General features: G+C 36.3%; 1 long non-coding RNA gene across 1 annotated transcript in view; it reads left to right on the forward strand.

Moving 5' to 3' along the window:
- Positions 1–15,708: 15,708 nt before the first annotated feature.
- LOC114077318 overlaps positions 15,709–16,626 on the forward strand; it is an 8,200-nt gene continuing 7,282 nt past the window's right edge. Inside the window, exon 1 of the long non-coding RNA XR_003578503.1 lies at positions 15,709–15,842. This is a non-coding gene — a long non-coding RNA (uncharacterized LOC114077318). The remainder of the gene's footprint in view (positions 15,843–16,626) is intronic.

Here is a 16,626-nt window from a genome sequence, read left to right on the forward strand (position 1 = left end):
TGGCAAGGTAAGGATAGGTGCAGTAGTCAGCAAGGTCTTGTGTTTCTGAAAGCTTTCCTCACATTCATCCGACCATACAAATGGAACATTCTGCTTAGTCAAGTTCGTCAATTGGGAGGCAATAGAAGAGAATCCCTTGACAAATCGACGGTAGTAGCTGGCTAAACCGACAAAGCTCCTTATTTCTGACACATTAGTAGGTCTTACCCAATTTCTCACTGTTTCAATCTTAGATCCACCATCACTCCATCCTTAGAAACCACGTGCCCCAAGAAGGACACTGAATCCAGCAAAACTCACACTTGGAGAATTTGGCATAAAGCCTTTTCTCCCGTAACACTTCCAACACAATTCTCAAATGCTCCTCATGTTCCTTCTTACTCTTGGAGTATATCAGTATATCATCAATAAATACGATCACAAAGAGATCCAGATATGGCTTAAAAATCCCGTTCATCAAGCTCATGAAAGCAGCAGGGGCATTCGTAAGACCAAAAGACATTACTACAAATTCGTAATGCCCATACCTGGTTCGAAAAGCAGTCTTTGGAACATCCGTTGCCCGTATTTTCAATTGATGATAACCGGATCTCAAGTCAATCTTAGAGAAGACACAAGCACCTTCTAACTGATCGAACAAGTCATCAATGCGAGGAATGGGATACTTGTTCTTAATTGTTACCTTGTTCAACTGCCGGTAGTCTATGCACACCCGAAAACTCCCATCCTTCTTCTTCACAAATAACACCGGAGCACCCCAAGGGGATGCACTTGGTCTAATGAAACCTTTCCTTAACAACTCTTGAAGTTGGGCCTTTACCTCCCTTAACTCTGCTGGAGCCATTCTATAAGGAGGTAGGGAAATGGGGCGAGTACCCGGCTCCAGATCAATGCAAAAGTCGATTTCCCTATCCGGTGGCATCCCAGGAAGGTCTGCAGGGAACACATCCGGAAACTCACGGACTATCGGAACCGACTCAATTGAAGGGACTTGGGTAGTATCATCCCTGAGGTGTGCCAAGAACGCTAAACATCCTTTACTAACCATTCTCTTAGCACGAAGAAAGGAGATGATACGAACTGGAGTGGAAGTGTAGTCACCCTCCCACACTAACGGATCTGCCCCAGGCTTGGCCAATGTTACAGTTTTAGCATTACAATCTAAGATTGCAAAATTTGGAGAAAGCCAAGTCATACCCAGAATTACATCGAAATCAACCATTTCTAAGATAACCAAGTCTACATGAGTATTGCTCCCCACAAAAGTCACCAGACAAGACCTATATACCTTTTCAACTATCACAGACTCACCCACCGGAGTAGAAACACGAATAGGCATGTCAAGCAATTCACAATGTAAATTAAGACCAGTAGCAAATGAGGAAGATACATATGAAAATGTGGAGCCAGGATCAAATAATACAGAAGCCATGCAATCACAAACCAAAAGATTACCTGTGATAACAGCATCTGATGTCTCCGCTTCAGACCGCCCAGGGAAAGCGTAACAATGGGCCCTATCACCTGTCTGCCCGTTGCCCCTACCATGGGGTGTTGTAGTAGCTCCAATTTGCCCGTCACCCCGGCCGTTTTGGTGACCACCATTACCTCGGCCACCACGCCCTCCAGAATAACGGCCTCTTCCATGACCACCTCTACCTCTGACTGTTGGGGGTCTGTAACCTTGTTTTGGACAAAACCTCCTAATGTGTCCGATCTCTCCACATTCATAACACTCTCTGGACTCAAGCTTAGGTCTCTGTGAGAACGACGAAGTCTGGGGATGACCTCCAGACTCAGAGAAATGTTGACCGGTCTGCGGTGGACCCCCAACTACAGTCTGTAGTGAAGACTGAATTGGTCGGACTGAGTAACCTCCTGAACCCTGTCCTCTAGAGTAAGAACCATTAAACTCACCTCCCTTTCGAAACCTTTTAGATGTCGATGCCATGGTGAAGTCGTCTGGCTTCACTCCCTCCACCTCTATCACGAAGTCTACCACTTCTTGGAAGGATTTCGCTGTAGCCGCTACCTGTAAGGCTGAAATCCGCAAATCTGACCTCAACCCTTTCACAAAACGGCGAATCCGCTCTTGTGAACTGAAGCAAAGCTGGGTGGCATACCTAGATAATGCACGAAACTTAGCCTCATACGCAGTGACCGTCATTCTGCCTTGCTCTAGGCTCAAGAACTCATCTCTCCTCCTATCCCTCAAAGTCCGGGGTATATACTTCTCCATAAATAAGCTAGAGAATGACGCCCAAGTCATAGGTGGTGCCTCTGCTGGTTGACACTCAACATGTGACCGCCACCACATTTTGGCGTTTCCCTGAAACTGATAGGTTACAAACTCAACGCCAAATCGTTCCACTATGCCCATTTTATGTAGTAACTCATGACAATCAACCAGAAAATCGTAGGCATCCTCAGATTCAGCACCCTTGAAGACTGGAGGTTTCAATTTCAAGAACTTACTGAAAAGTTCATGCTGATCGCTTGTCATTATAGGCCCTGTAGTCAAGCGAGGAAACGTGCCTATTTCAAATGGAGCATCCATGCGGGGAGCCGCAGCAGCGGCCTGTTGTACTTCCGGAACCTGAGGTGCTGGTGCAGAAAACACTGGAGGTGTCTGGCCTTGATCAGATAACCCGCTAAGATAAGCAAGAACCTGATTAATCATCTCTGGGGTAGGTTGGGGTGGTAATTCCTCATTCTGCACTTGCTCACTTTCCCCTTCCTCACCCTCTCTTACTACTTCCTCAGTCGGTGGAGGAGTCACCGCCCTAGTACTAGATGGGCCAGGTGCTTGTCCTCTTCCTCTAGAGGACGTCCTCCCGCGACCTCTACCACGGCCTCTTGCCACTACTCCTCTTCGAGCTACAGCCCCAGTGGCTGGCTCAGACGCATCTTGTCTTGCCGGTGTTGGTGTTGGCACAGTTGTTGCTCTAGTTCTAACCATCTGCGAAATAGAGTGAAGATGGTCAGATACCAATTTGTATCACCTAGATACCAATTGGATCCAAGTAATAGCACGAAAGAAAGAAAGAATGGAATTTTCCTAAAGTCCTATAGCCTCTCAAAGAAAAGTAAAGGCGTCCCCCTACCGTTCCTTAAGACTCTACTAGACTCGTTCTTGTGTGATGAGACCAACGAACCTAATGCTCTGATACCAAGTTTGTCACGACCCAAAACGGGTCGCGAGTGGCACCCACACTTATCCTACTATGTGAGCGAACCAACCAATCTAAACCCCAACATTTCAACCATAATAAAACAGAATATAATGCGGAAGACTTAAAACTCATTAACGGAATCAATTAATAACTTCTAAAATTTAATACTTATCATCCCCAAAATCTGGAAGTCATCACCACAAGAACATCTATCCTCAAATTACTAAATCTAAGAATATCTAGGAAGCTAAAATAAATAAACAGCTAGTCCATGCCGGAACTTCAAGGCATCAAGACATGAAGAAGAAGATCCAGTCCAAGCTAGAAGCATTAGCTCACCCTGAGATCTGACGTGATGAAGACTGGCTAGAGTTGCGGTTGAGTTGAAGACGATGGCACGTTTGCTGCACTCCACAATTAACAAAGAAAAACAAATACAAGTAGGGGTCAGTACAAAGCACAAGTACTGAGTAGGTATCATCGGCCAACTCAAAATAGAAAGCAATATATTTCAGATAATAACATAAAATCAACTAATATTCTTAACAGGTGACAACAACATTTACCATAACCCTTGGCCACAACACCAAGCACATCTATGAGGACTCAAGCCTCCACACCATACTCATTTGGGAAACAGGTTCTTTAGATTGAGTATATTAACATATTTCAAGATTCATTCTCTTTACTATCCTGGTGTCGGAACGTGACACCCCGATCCACTACTATCCTGGTGTCGGAACGTGACACTCCGATCCATCTACTATCCTGGTGTCGGAACGTGACACCCCGATCCATATACTATCCTGGTGTCGGAACGTGACACCCCGATCCATATACTATCCTGGTGTCGGAACGTGACACCCCGATCCATATACTATCCTGGTGTCGGAACGTGACACCCCGATCCATATACTATCCTGGTGTCGGAACGTGACACCCCGATCCATATACTATCCTGGTGTCGGAACGTGACACCCCGATCCATATACTATCCTGGTGTCGGAACGTGACAATCCGATCCATATACTATCCTGGTGTCGGAACGTGACACTCCGATCCATATACTATCCTGGTGTCGGAACGTGACACCCGATCCATCTACTATCCTGGTGTCGGAACGTGACACTCCGATCCATCTACTATCCTGGTGTCGGAACGTGACACTCCGATCCATATACTATCCTGGTGCCGGAACGTGACACCCGATCCACTATTCTCAATCTTTTAGTTCATCAAGCCTTCTTTTATACCAAGGCATCATCATTAACAAAAAGATTTTAAGGTTTAAGATTCAACAGCCTCATCATGCTAATTCATCACAATTATGTAATCATATCATACATACACACAATTAAGCCATATAGGAGACTTTACATTACTACCCAATACATATCATTCGCTATTAAGAGTTTACTATGAAATAGCATAAACCATAACCTACCTCCACCGAAGAATCGCGATCAAACAAGCTATCTTCCCAAAACCTTTGCTTTCCTCTGCGTTCTTCTCTTTCTCTCGTTCGTTTCTCCCTTCTCTCTCTGTTCTTTCTATTTTTCTTATTTCAAAACCCTCTTTCTTTTACCCTAATTAGCATATAATTAAGTATAAAAGATGATAAAATACCCCACTATTTGTTTCAAGGTTATCTCTTTTAACCCCCAAGTAATTGAATTATTAACATTAAACCACTAACTTTATAATTATAAGCAGGAATAGTCCAAAACGCCCCTTAAAACATTTAACAGAAATCCGACCCAGTCAGGGTTACGCAGCCTGTGACGGCCCGTCGTGCCTGCGACGGTCCGTCCTGCTGCTTCCGTCACAAAGTTCAGAGACTCAATTCATTAAAGAGTCTGTGACGGCCCGTCATGTATGCGACGGTCCGTCCTGCCATTTCGTCGCGAAGTTCAGAGAGTCGATCTCAGTACCCAAATTTCTAAATTCTAAGTGTTTTGGAACGAGACCCCCTTGACGATCCGTCGTGCCCATGACGGTCCATCGTGGGATCCGTCAACCCAGACAGTGATTTCCAGAAATTAAATCTGCTGCTCGAAACGACTAAACAGGTCGTTACATAAGCCCTCTTAAATATTAAAATATTGACATTTTGAAAAATTTTCTAAAAACAAAATCCAACATATATACAACAATATACATTATGTGTAAACATGGATTTTCAAGAATGAAAATGGGCCAAAGCCCATTCTTTCTTTGCTTAACAGGTCAAGCAGAAATGGAGGAGGGCTTAGGCCCATGTTATGCCGCTAGCACATTTTTTAGAATAAGGACAGGTGGACCGATTATTGCCATTGCTCAGGATAGCTTTTTGTAGCTTCTAGAGTCTATTTCTTAGTTCAAGATCCCTCTTACTAACTGGAATCAAAGAATTAGTAGATATGTTCCGCCCAAAATGGGAATGGACTAGGGTTATGAACTTATAATCTAATGATCGAGTCGATTCCATGATTATAAGGTCATTCCATACCGGACCAGGCCGGAATAGGGTTATATACATTCTCATAATGAGAAGGTCCAATCTCGGAAAAATGATAGAATATAGCAAATATTAATATATATTTAAATAAAATAACTAAAGTTTAATTTTATGATGTTACCTGGCTATAAATATACAATAAATAGAAAAGTTAATTATATATCAATAATCAATTTTTTATATATATTTAATATAAATAGATAATAAATAGGAAAGTTATTATTACACTCATAATTAATTATGTTCTCTCAATACCTTCTATTTCATCAATATTCCTATATTACATATTTTATGTATTTTCCCCCAATTCTTTTCAATTCAAGCAAGATCTTTTTGTATGATTATAGGAGCGATTTTTGTGGATTTTAATCATTATGAGGTATTTTTATTTATTTTCTCCTCCTTTTTATGTAAATTTTATTTAAATAGATCTATTCTTATAGGGTTTTGATTGAAATTGTTTTTTCATGAAAATTATATTGCTTTTATACTTTTCTTTCCATGTCGAAATTGCGTATCTCCTTGTGGAGAGTGTCACCTTTATTGCTGGAGCCATTTTCTTGTCCCGACGCATCGATGAGAGATCCTGATGGTCTATGAGATGGAGCGTGGGGAATACCCGCAGTGCAGCGGAGCCGTTAGGTAATTGTTGTTAGCGGAGAGTGTAGAGAGAGAATGTTGTTGTTTGCCAAATGTGTATATTTAATAATATTTATATACATAGAGAACTGTATTGTAATATTAATACAAATGATAATTTGTGAATACAAGTATATCTGGATACATAAGTAATTTATCCGATTTGATTAAGCAATACAAGTATAGCTGGATAAATTAATACTACATTTTTATAAATAAATAACTAAGTTAACATCAAGCGTCAAGTATTACAGGAAAAACTTCACAAAAAAGAAATTGACGTTTTGTTGGCTTTTTCAATTTCATACAGTCGAATACTTACACACTTTGATACGAGCACACTCTATTGTTTTTTCCATTTTCTTATTTACAACAGTGTATACATATGTATAGTATATTGGTGTATTTATTTTTTTTGGTTTAACAATAGTATATGCATTTTTCAGATTGTTTTCATATGCTAAAAATTGTACCACTATACCGTGTTTGATGTATTAATGCGTTAAGTTTTTATAAATACTTGTATCCTTGATATACTAATACTTTAAGTTTATAAATAAAAAGCAAGGAAACTTACATAAATATACTATAATAAAAAAATATTTATCATTTATAGCAGTAACATTTTTTTTACTTGACCAATTTTAATTCATTCATAATACAAGTTTAATACATATTACAAAGATAAATTTATTATTCAAATATAATACAAGTTTTAATAATGGATAATACATTTATCACACATTTTATACACTTATAATACAACCTGCCAGTGTTCTACCAAACAAATATAATATATTTCAAAAAAAATTAAAATTCAAATATATTGCATACATAATTCACTTTTAATACATATTAAAGATTATCACAATATTGCTATAAATGGTAATAAACAAAAAGTATCGCTAAATTCAGTAATTATTTTTAAAAATATATTAATTCATATAATTTTCCCATAAAAGTACCAATTTGAATTCAAAGTATATATATGCTAACTGTACAAGTAACACACTTTCTTATTTAGTTATTGTAATTACAACTGTGATAGTGTATAAATAAAAAAATAAAAACATATACAAAAATACAACGAGAAAAAGACGTAATACTGTTTTATATTCATTTTATGAATACTTTCATAATTAGTATTTAGTGAATATATTGTATTTTGGAATATAAATACAACTTATTGTATTATGTGAATGAATCAGATTTGCATACAATATGTAATTATTAGCTGGTAATTTAACTATGAAAATTTGAGTGATTTGGAACATAATAAAAGGTTGGCACTTGACAGTTATGGTAACATATCATACCATATTTAGTGCATTGTAAAATTACTCTATAAATAATATTAATAAACACCTGGAAGTTATGATAATATATCATACATTATTTAGTGCATTGTGAGATTACTCTATAAATAATAATAACACTAAAAAATTGATGCAATCATACAATTAGAAATTGACATAAAACATAGTCATTTTTAGTGAATAACATACTTATAGCTATTGAACTTTAATAACCTATAAATATAATTATTTTTGTAAGTTGTTCAATTTTTTAATGTGGACCCAAAGCCCAAATTTTATTATTTCTTCTTTGTTTATTTGTTTATTTTTTGTATTAACTAACTTTTTATTTAATTTGATTTTTATTTCATTAAATTCCCATAAGATAGTCATTTCACTTTTTATGTTTAAATTAAAATATACTTATTTTTATTTATTACTTACTTTTATTTTATTAATTTTCTTGCAAATATTTGAATTATTTTCTCTAAACGATCTCTTTAGTATTCCCCTCAAAAAATATAAAAAATGAATTTGCTTAGTATAAAATTTTTCAAGTTACTGAAATGTTTTAGTCAAATCGATGGTCAACTGCAGTTAGCGGACATTTCAAGGGTCTACTACCTTCTCATGATGTTAATTGAATCCCGAACTCTCTTTGGATGCCAAATGATTTTTCATAGTTTAAATCTTTTGAAAAACTTAACTTTTTTTAATTTCTTTCAAGAATGAAGTGGCAACTCCTAAAATCATCATTTTCGTATAAAATAGGGAGTGTACCTAGAGTGAAGGCTATGGTAGCGGTGGTAGTAGATACTCTGGCGGTGGTGGCTATTGTAGTGGTGGTGGAGGTGGTGATGGTGGTTTCTACAAGTGTGGTGAAGACGATCACTATGCCAATGAATGCACCAATAGTCTCTATCTTGATACCTTTGACATGAAAGAATAAACACCAAAGGCTTATGATAAGGCGTTGAAGATGTATCGCTGCCCTAAAGTCAAATTTAATTTTTTGACATGAAATAAGGGTAATCTTGAAAACCGTTAATAAAAATGACGAGCATGTCCATCATGAATTCACTTTAGTGAAATTATACGGCTCACCAAATATCGATTGCAGGTATTAGAAGAAACAAATTATTTTAATTTTTGAATATTAGAAGAACAAACAAATACATGAAGCTTAATTATGTCTTTTTCGTTGTATATATCATTTTTTTGTCTTTTTTTTCTCCTTTATAAAATTCTGTTGAACTTTTTCTATTTGGTTGCATTGTTTATGTTACATGTTAGTTCACCTTATTTTTGTTATTTTCTATGTTTTGATGTGGGAGCTAGGCGGGGTTCATGCGAACCCACTAGCTTTCCCGTAAATTCTATATATGTACTAGAAATTCAATTAAATATGTATGTGTATTAATTTAAGAACCCCTAACTAAGTTGATTGACGATTTTTAACGAAATTTTAAACCCCTCGAACTCTTAATATTGCTTTGCCCAGGATGTGATTCTTATACATATCACGTAATTAGTATAATCTTGATTCTTTAGTAGTCATGTTGAAATCTGCATTTTATGAAAATTTCCTTGAACATTGTTCAAGAAATCAACAATTTTTTTTTAATGATAGTTTTAAGCCACATTATTTTTGATTTGTCAATGCTAATTTAATTGACTTCATTGTGCTTTTAGTTTACAAGGATGAATGTATGTCCGATCGTAAAAGGAATAATAAAGAAGTACAATTCAAACTAACTTTATTTAGTTTTAACCTATCAAATACAAAATGCTATTACAATACAATATTTTTAAATGAATTGGCGAAACCAAAAAAAAACATAAAACATTTGTTAAGGTCACCTTATTTTTCTCGACTGGAGTAAGAAGGACAAATATCAAAGATAAAAGATATTAACTTTCCTTTATTTATTGCGGGTGGGTGGGGCATGACCCCTTGGGAAAATAAAAAATAAAATATAATATGCAATTTTATAATGACTGTCATGGACAACAAGATTCAAATTAAATGTAAATCTATCATTCACATCTTTTAGAATAAACATAAAATATGGCTTAATTAAGAGTGAATTTGTTTCATGAGGTCAATTTTTTTGTTTGTTTGTTCAGAAAATAAGTTATCTTATTATTAATTACCTATTTTTTTTTTGAAAAATAAATTTAAAAATATCACCTTAAAATATTTACAGGTTAGAATGAGATTTTATTTTTTCTACTATTTTGCTTGGAAAAGTCAATTTGTTTTCATTTTAAAGCAATTTATTTGTACAATGGATTTACTAAAATAATTCAAACGGTAAATCAATTACTATACTAAATATATCCCCCCCCCCCACGCCCCCAGAAATGGCTGTGTAAATCAGTCATTGTGTTTCTTTTTCACTCACTCAGTCTTTCTTGTATACAAAATATTTCTTCTATATTTTTAGATGGTAGAGAGAGAAAATGGTGTTGCAATTATGGTGATTGTGTCGATAACCCACATTGAGGTTCAATATAGGGGTGTGAGAAAGATGCAAAAGGGGAAGTATGGAGCTGATATTACAAACACCATCCAAAAGGTACGGGCTTGACTTGGGACCTTTGATACGAAAGAAGAAGCAACAATGTCATACAATAAGGAGGAGAGGAGATATCCCGTCCCAAAACTAAATTTAATGTCCCAAAGTCAAATGAAGATAACTTAGAAAGTAACGAACAGTTCCCGTCCTTGTAGAAAAGCCAACGCGAAAAAAAATTTGGGCCAAATTTTTTTTTGTGGTAACTTGGAATTTTCCTATCTAGTCCAAATTTAGATGTCAAAGACAGTGAGATCTAAGAAATATGATAATAAATTGGAGATCTAATTATGATTTTTATCATATAAGTAGATAGCTAAGACGTTAAGGAATCCGTATGACTTTTTTTTTTGGAAACGACTCTTGTGGTGGGTCAGAGACTGAGCAATACCCCAGGCCTTACCATTTTAAAAAATAAAATATACAAAAAGGGGGGCAAACACCTTACCTTCATACCTATGGCGGGTCAAATGTACAAACCTACTAAGGTTAGTCCATTTACCCTTACAAAGTGGATATATTCTAAAAAAACAAACCAAAAACTCTAGAATACAATAAATGAAGGAGACTCTCCCCTTACAAAAGGAAGATATGAAAAAAAACCTTATTCTAACCTTCTATACCTATACTAGAGATAGACAATTAGAATAAGTTTAAAGATACAAGAAAATTAGATAAACTCATCAACCTTCTAACAGTATGCGAAATCAAGGTGACTTTTTAATCCTTTTAAGCTTCTTCCTCCTGAAGTTCTGTATTCCCAACTTTTCCATCATGTAGCTTCCTTTGATTAATCCAACTAGTTGATGATGAGTGTAGAAGTGTTGTATGATATCTTGTGTATGACTCCATTCAGATAACAAGTCCGCAGTACCATTCGCCTCACGATAGACATGTCCGCATTGGAACCATTCGAGTTTATTGCCAATTGCTTGTATTGCCTTGATATCATATCTGCCTCTCATGGACAAATGCTTGCATTATTGATCCATTTACATAATAACTCCGAATCCACCTCTAAAATAAGACGCTTGTATCCATGTTGTTCACACCAAGTGATCCCATGTAAAGCTGCTTTAATCTCGGCAGTGTTGTTAGAACCAAAGCCAAAAGGAATAGCATATGCATAAACAAGTTTACTTTGGTTATCTCTTAAAATTCCACCCCCTCCTATCTTATCCGTATTGTGCATAGCACTACCATCCGTGTTCAACTTATATATACCTAATGCAGGTTTTTCCCACTGTACCATAATAACCTTATACTGCTGTTGACAGTGATCAACCATGCTGCGCAGCCTGCCCCAGTTATAAGGCCATTTTACATAGGGAAAAGCTACACTTAACACCTGCATGATATCTTTAAAAATCGAATATTGAACTCTTTGTATGCTGGATTTTTTGCCCCCATATTTCACCGCACACCTGTTTCTCCACAAATTCCAACAAATAAGATTAGGTAAAACTTGAAACAAAATTTTTTGTACCTCATTATGATAATGTAAACTTCTCCAATGCAATAACAAACTTCTCAAGCTGGTATTGGACTGTTCTGTTCCCACTAATGTTGTATGCTTATGCCAGATATATTTGGAAAAATTTCCTTTCACCAATATATGATCTATTTCATCCTTCCAAGGTCTGTGACAGCAATAACAGTCTGTAGCTTCCTTTCCAAACGTATGTAGTTTTTCATTAGTTGGTAGTTTACCCTGAAAGCTTTCCAAATAAAGAAAGACACTTTGGAAGGTAAGTTCTTGTGCTAAATAAATTTGTTGATAGGATCTTTGGTATGTTTAATTCCTGATAATCTCCCAGGCAGTAGCTACCGAGAAATGCCCATCTTCAGCTGGGATCCAATTTGCTGAATCTGGCAGACCTTCTTTATGTTAAATAAGGATATTAAGAATCAAAGGAACTAGTAATGGAGGAGCATGTTGTCGAACTTCCCTCTCCTTCCACTTATCACCTTCTAAAAAAATATGATACTTGAATATTATTCAAGCTCGAAATATTATCACAGTACTTAGCTAGAGGTCCATTCCCAAGCCAATTATCCCACCAAAAACTGCATTTTCCCGAGTGAATAACCCAACTAATATGTCATTCAACATCTTGTCTATTTCTAGTAAGATATCTCCAAACCAACGACTGCCCCGTATCAGATTTCTTAACCACCGGGTTGGATCTTTGACAATATTTGGATTTCAAGAAGAGCCCCCACAGAGATTGTTTAGCTCTAAATTCCCACCATTGTTTGTATTGAAAAGATTTACAAATATCTTCCAATAACCTCACCCATATACCTCCCTCATCAGTAGGATACCCAAGAGTTTCCCATGACGCCCAATGATATTTTTTTTCCTTGTCACTCCCCCAAAAGAAATCAGCCATGACCTGTTTAATGTATTTTAATGTAGTCTTCGGAGGAGAAATTGCAGCCATATCATGAATAGGAATAGATTGTAACACATCTTTCACAAGTGTTATTTTACCCCAAAACTTAATATACGAGATTGCCAACTTGTGATTCTCTTGATCACTTTCTCCACTAATTCCGAATAATAGATGATCTTTTGACGTCCAATATATAAAGGGCATCCTAAGTACATAATAGGGCTATCTTTTTTGCAAAAACCAGTTTCCTCCATAATAAGAGCAATAATATCCTCATCAGTATGTGTAGTGAGTAGTGACCATGAAGAAACTTTTATGTTTGTTAAATAACTGACCAGAAACCTTTCATAGGCTATTATAGTCTTCATGATAAGTTGTAAAGAACTTCTGCTAGTAGAAGTAAATATAATAATGTCATCCTAAAGCTTAAATGGTTAATTTGTGGCCCTCTAAGCTCCATGTGAAACCCCTTATACAACTAATAATGATGTAGAAGATTAAGTTGTCGAGATAAGACCTCAACACCTAACATAAATAGGGCTGGAGACAAGGGTTTACCTTGCTTAAGACCTCTAGTGGAATGAAAAAAATCATGTCTTTTACCATTGATGACTATAGAATACCAATTATTACTCATTATTCTCCATACCTATCAATGAATATTTCCCAAAGCCCATCCTCGTTAACACTAAACACGTATAAGACCAAGAGACTCTATCATACGCTTTGACCATATCGAGTTTAATGACCACATTATCACCTTCATTTGGATGCTTTATACCATGAATGATCTCTTGAGCCAACATAATATTCTCAGATATATTCCTTCCCCTTACAAATCCACTGGTTTTCTGAAATAAGACAAGGAAGAATTGGGTCTAATCTAGTGCTCATGATTGTGGAAATGATTTTGTTGGAAAAGTTACTAAGACTAATGGGTCTGAACTCCTTAAGTTTATTAGGATGCTCCACTTTGGGAAGAAGTATTAAACATGCATGAGTCATATGTTTAGGCATATCTTGACCATTAAAGAAGGATTGAACAGCAGCAAATAAATCCTCCTTAATAATGTCAAAACAAATCTGATAAAATTTACCACCAATACCATCCGGACCAGGAGCTGAATTTGGATTCATTGCTAATACCACTTTGTGTATTCTTCCATATTAGGAATACTTTCCAAAACAGAATTTTGTTCTGGAGTAACCATATTAGGAATGCAATGCAATATATCTTCACTAATTCTATCATTCTTGCCAGTGAAAATATCTTGAAAGTATTGACAAGCTTCTTTGGCAATATCATCATCACCCTGTATCCAATCTCCATTATCCGTAAGCATTTTATGCATAAACATTCTCCTCCTTTTACCTCTAATAACAACATGAAAATATTGGGAATTTGCATCACCCTCTTTTAAGTAGTGAAGCTGAGTTTTTTGTTGTAATACTGAATATTCAAGTTTTAAATACCTTATATATTGGGCATTAATCCAATGCATTTCTCCCTATTATCATCAGTATTATCATTAATCAACATCTCTTTAGCCTCTTTAACCAAATGTTTATAATCCTTAGCTTTTACAAAAATATCCCCATATTCCTTCCTCGACCAAATACTTAAAGTAGTAGATAATCTCTTCATCTTTGTATGCAAAACTCACATAGGATTACTTGACACCTTCCTTTTCCAACACTTTCCAACAGTAGCTAAAAAGGAAGCATTTTCATTTCAACAGTTAAGGAACTTGAAATACTTTGTAACCTTCTCCCGTCTAACACTCATTTCCATCAGTAAGGGACAGTGATCAGATCCTACTGATGGAAGATGAGTAATATTAGACTGAGGCATCCTTTCTAACCATTGATCATTCACCAAAGCTCTATCTAATCGTTTCCAATATCTAGCACCTTCGTCCCTGTGATTACACCAACTATAGGGTTGCCCACTATATCTAATATCAGTCAAACCACAAGCTTCAATGACACTAATAAACTCAAAACTTTTATTCATATTGTATGCCCTACCACCTAATTTTTCTTGCATAGATTATATGACATCAAAATCGCCCATGATACACCAAAGAAGATCAGTTTCGGAATACTGTAACATGGTATCCCATAATGGTCTCCTCAATTGATCCTTAAATTTAGCATACCAAAGTTATGAGATATTTTTCAGTACACTCTACATGTTTTATCTCACAAGTAATATGCTACTCATTAACCTCCAACACATTACAGTCAACATCACATGTCCAAAAGAGCCAAATTTTATTATTAGGATTGCTATGGCCTTTATCCATATGTAGTGGAATTCTGTAGGCAGTAATCTGTGACTGATCTGCAAACAGTTCTAAGATAACAATTACTGACTGATTATGAATTTTATTAAGAGTTTGCAACCTTTCAAGAGTACCGTGAGTGTTTATACTCCTAACATTCCAACAAATAGATTTAATCATCATATACCTCTACTCCTAGCTCTACTGTTAGGTCTGCGAGTATTAACATCTTTAGATTTCCTTGATTCCTTTCTTCCCTTGGAGACAGACCCTGCTTTCCAGTAACATCCCTAATCTCATCAGGTTATTACTATGAAACAAAGGATCCTTTTAGTGTTGCTGAGCCATACACCTTCTGTCTCCTCACACTCCTCTAACGATTGAGTATCCTCATCATACTCCATTCATCAAAGTGACTAGTAGTTGATTTTTGGCCTAGTTCTTTTTGTTGTCTTTTTTTAATGGCTTCTCTTTCTTTTTACTCAACCTAGCTTGAGATTTATTATAACTAGGTTTATCCGGTGGTTCCCTTTCTTCACTGTTAGATGGTGGACCAATGTCATATTCATTCTGAATCAATTTACCTTTGACTTTAGAAACCCCAACCTGTTTAGAACTAGATATCTCCTGACATTTTCCAACCTCACTTCCAACAGCTACACCAACAGTACCAATATTACATTTATCAAAGGGTGTAGGGAGTGGGGGCATTGATTCAATACCTGGCTGAACAATAGAAGGTTGTTAAATTCTGTATCTCTAGCAGGTTCTAGTTCCTGTCTATTTATCTGAACTTCAACCCTTTGTTTTCGTGTGATGTCTTCCCTGTTAATATGTCTGCCTTCATTACCTACCTGCCTTCCCTGCTGTTGCATTGGAACTCTTGATGTATGCTGAGATATGTGATCTTGTAGATTGCCAGTACGCCTTCCCAGTTCCTCTACAGTAGATGACACTTCCTGCACATCCAAATCAATATAGGTATTTTTGGTTAGAATTGAAGCTATACATGTTAATGCAGTATGCTGATGAGTTGGTCTGTCTGCCTGATAATGTTGTTGTGGTTGATTATTGATTCTCCTCCTTTGAATCTGCCATTGATCTTCCTGCTGTATATTATCTTGTGGTTGATTTCTCTGATTGTTATATTTATTAATAGCCTCATCCCTTCTGTCTGCTTCCTTTTGTTCATGTACCTGCAAATATTTGACAACACTGTATTTTTTTTGTTTTAATTTTCTCCAATTCTTTACTTCTTTTATTATCTTCATCCCTTTGTTTAATGGTACAGTCTATCTCCTTATGTCCTTGATGTTTACAATAAAAACAATAGTCCGGAATATTATCATATTCAATTTTTTGCCGTCTAACATCAGTGATATCCTCCCCAATATAACCCATCCAAATGTGCGAAGGCCTATTTTGCGTGAGATCTATTTGAACCTTAACTCTAGCTTGACTTCCCCTCGTTTTGTTAATGGAAGAAAAACATAATAAAGAACTCTACCAATAGGAGAAAGTAAACCCGTAATGAATTCTTTGTTTTAGCAATGTCAAGGTAATTCTGGAAGTGAAATCCAAATGGGTACTAAAGGTGTTTCATCAGGCGGTTTAAATGAATGAGTCCAAGCTTGAATCCTCATCACCTGCCCAGCTATGGTCATACGTTGCTTAGTCCAAACCATATTGTAATGTAGTCCAGTCAATATAGACATGTCTAGAATTGAAGTGTGCAATTTTAACACACACACACACAGACCCCCCC

Source organism: Solanum pennellii, chromosome 5, assembly GCF_001406875.1.
Source record: "Solanum pennellii chromosome 5, SPENNV200".
Lineage (NCBI taxonomy): Eukaryota > Viridiplantae > Streptophyta > Magnoliopsida > Solanales > Solanaceae > Solanum > Solanum pennellii.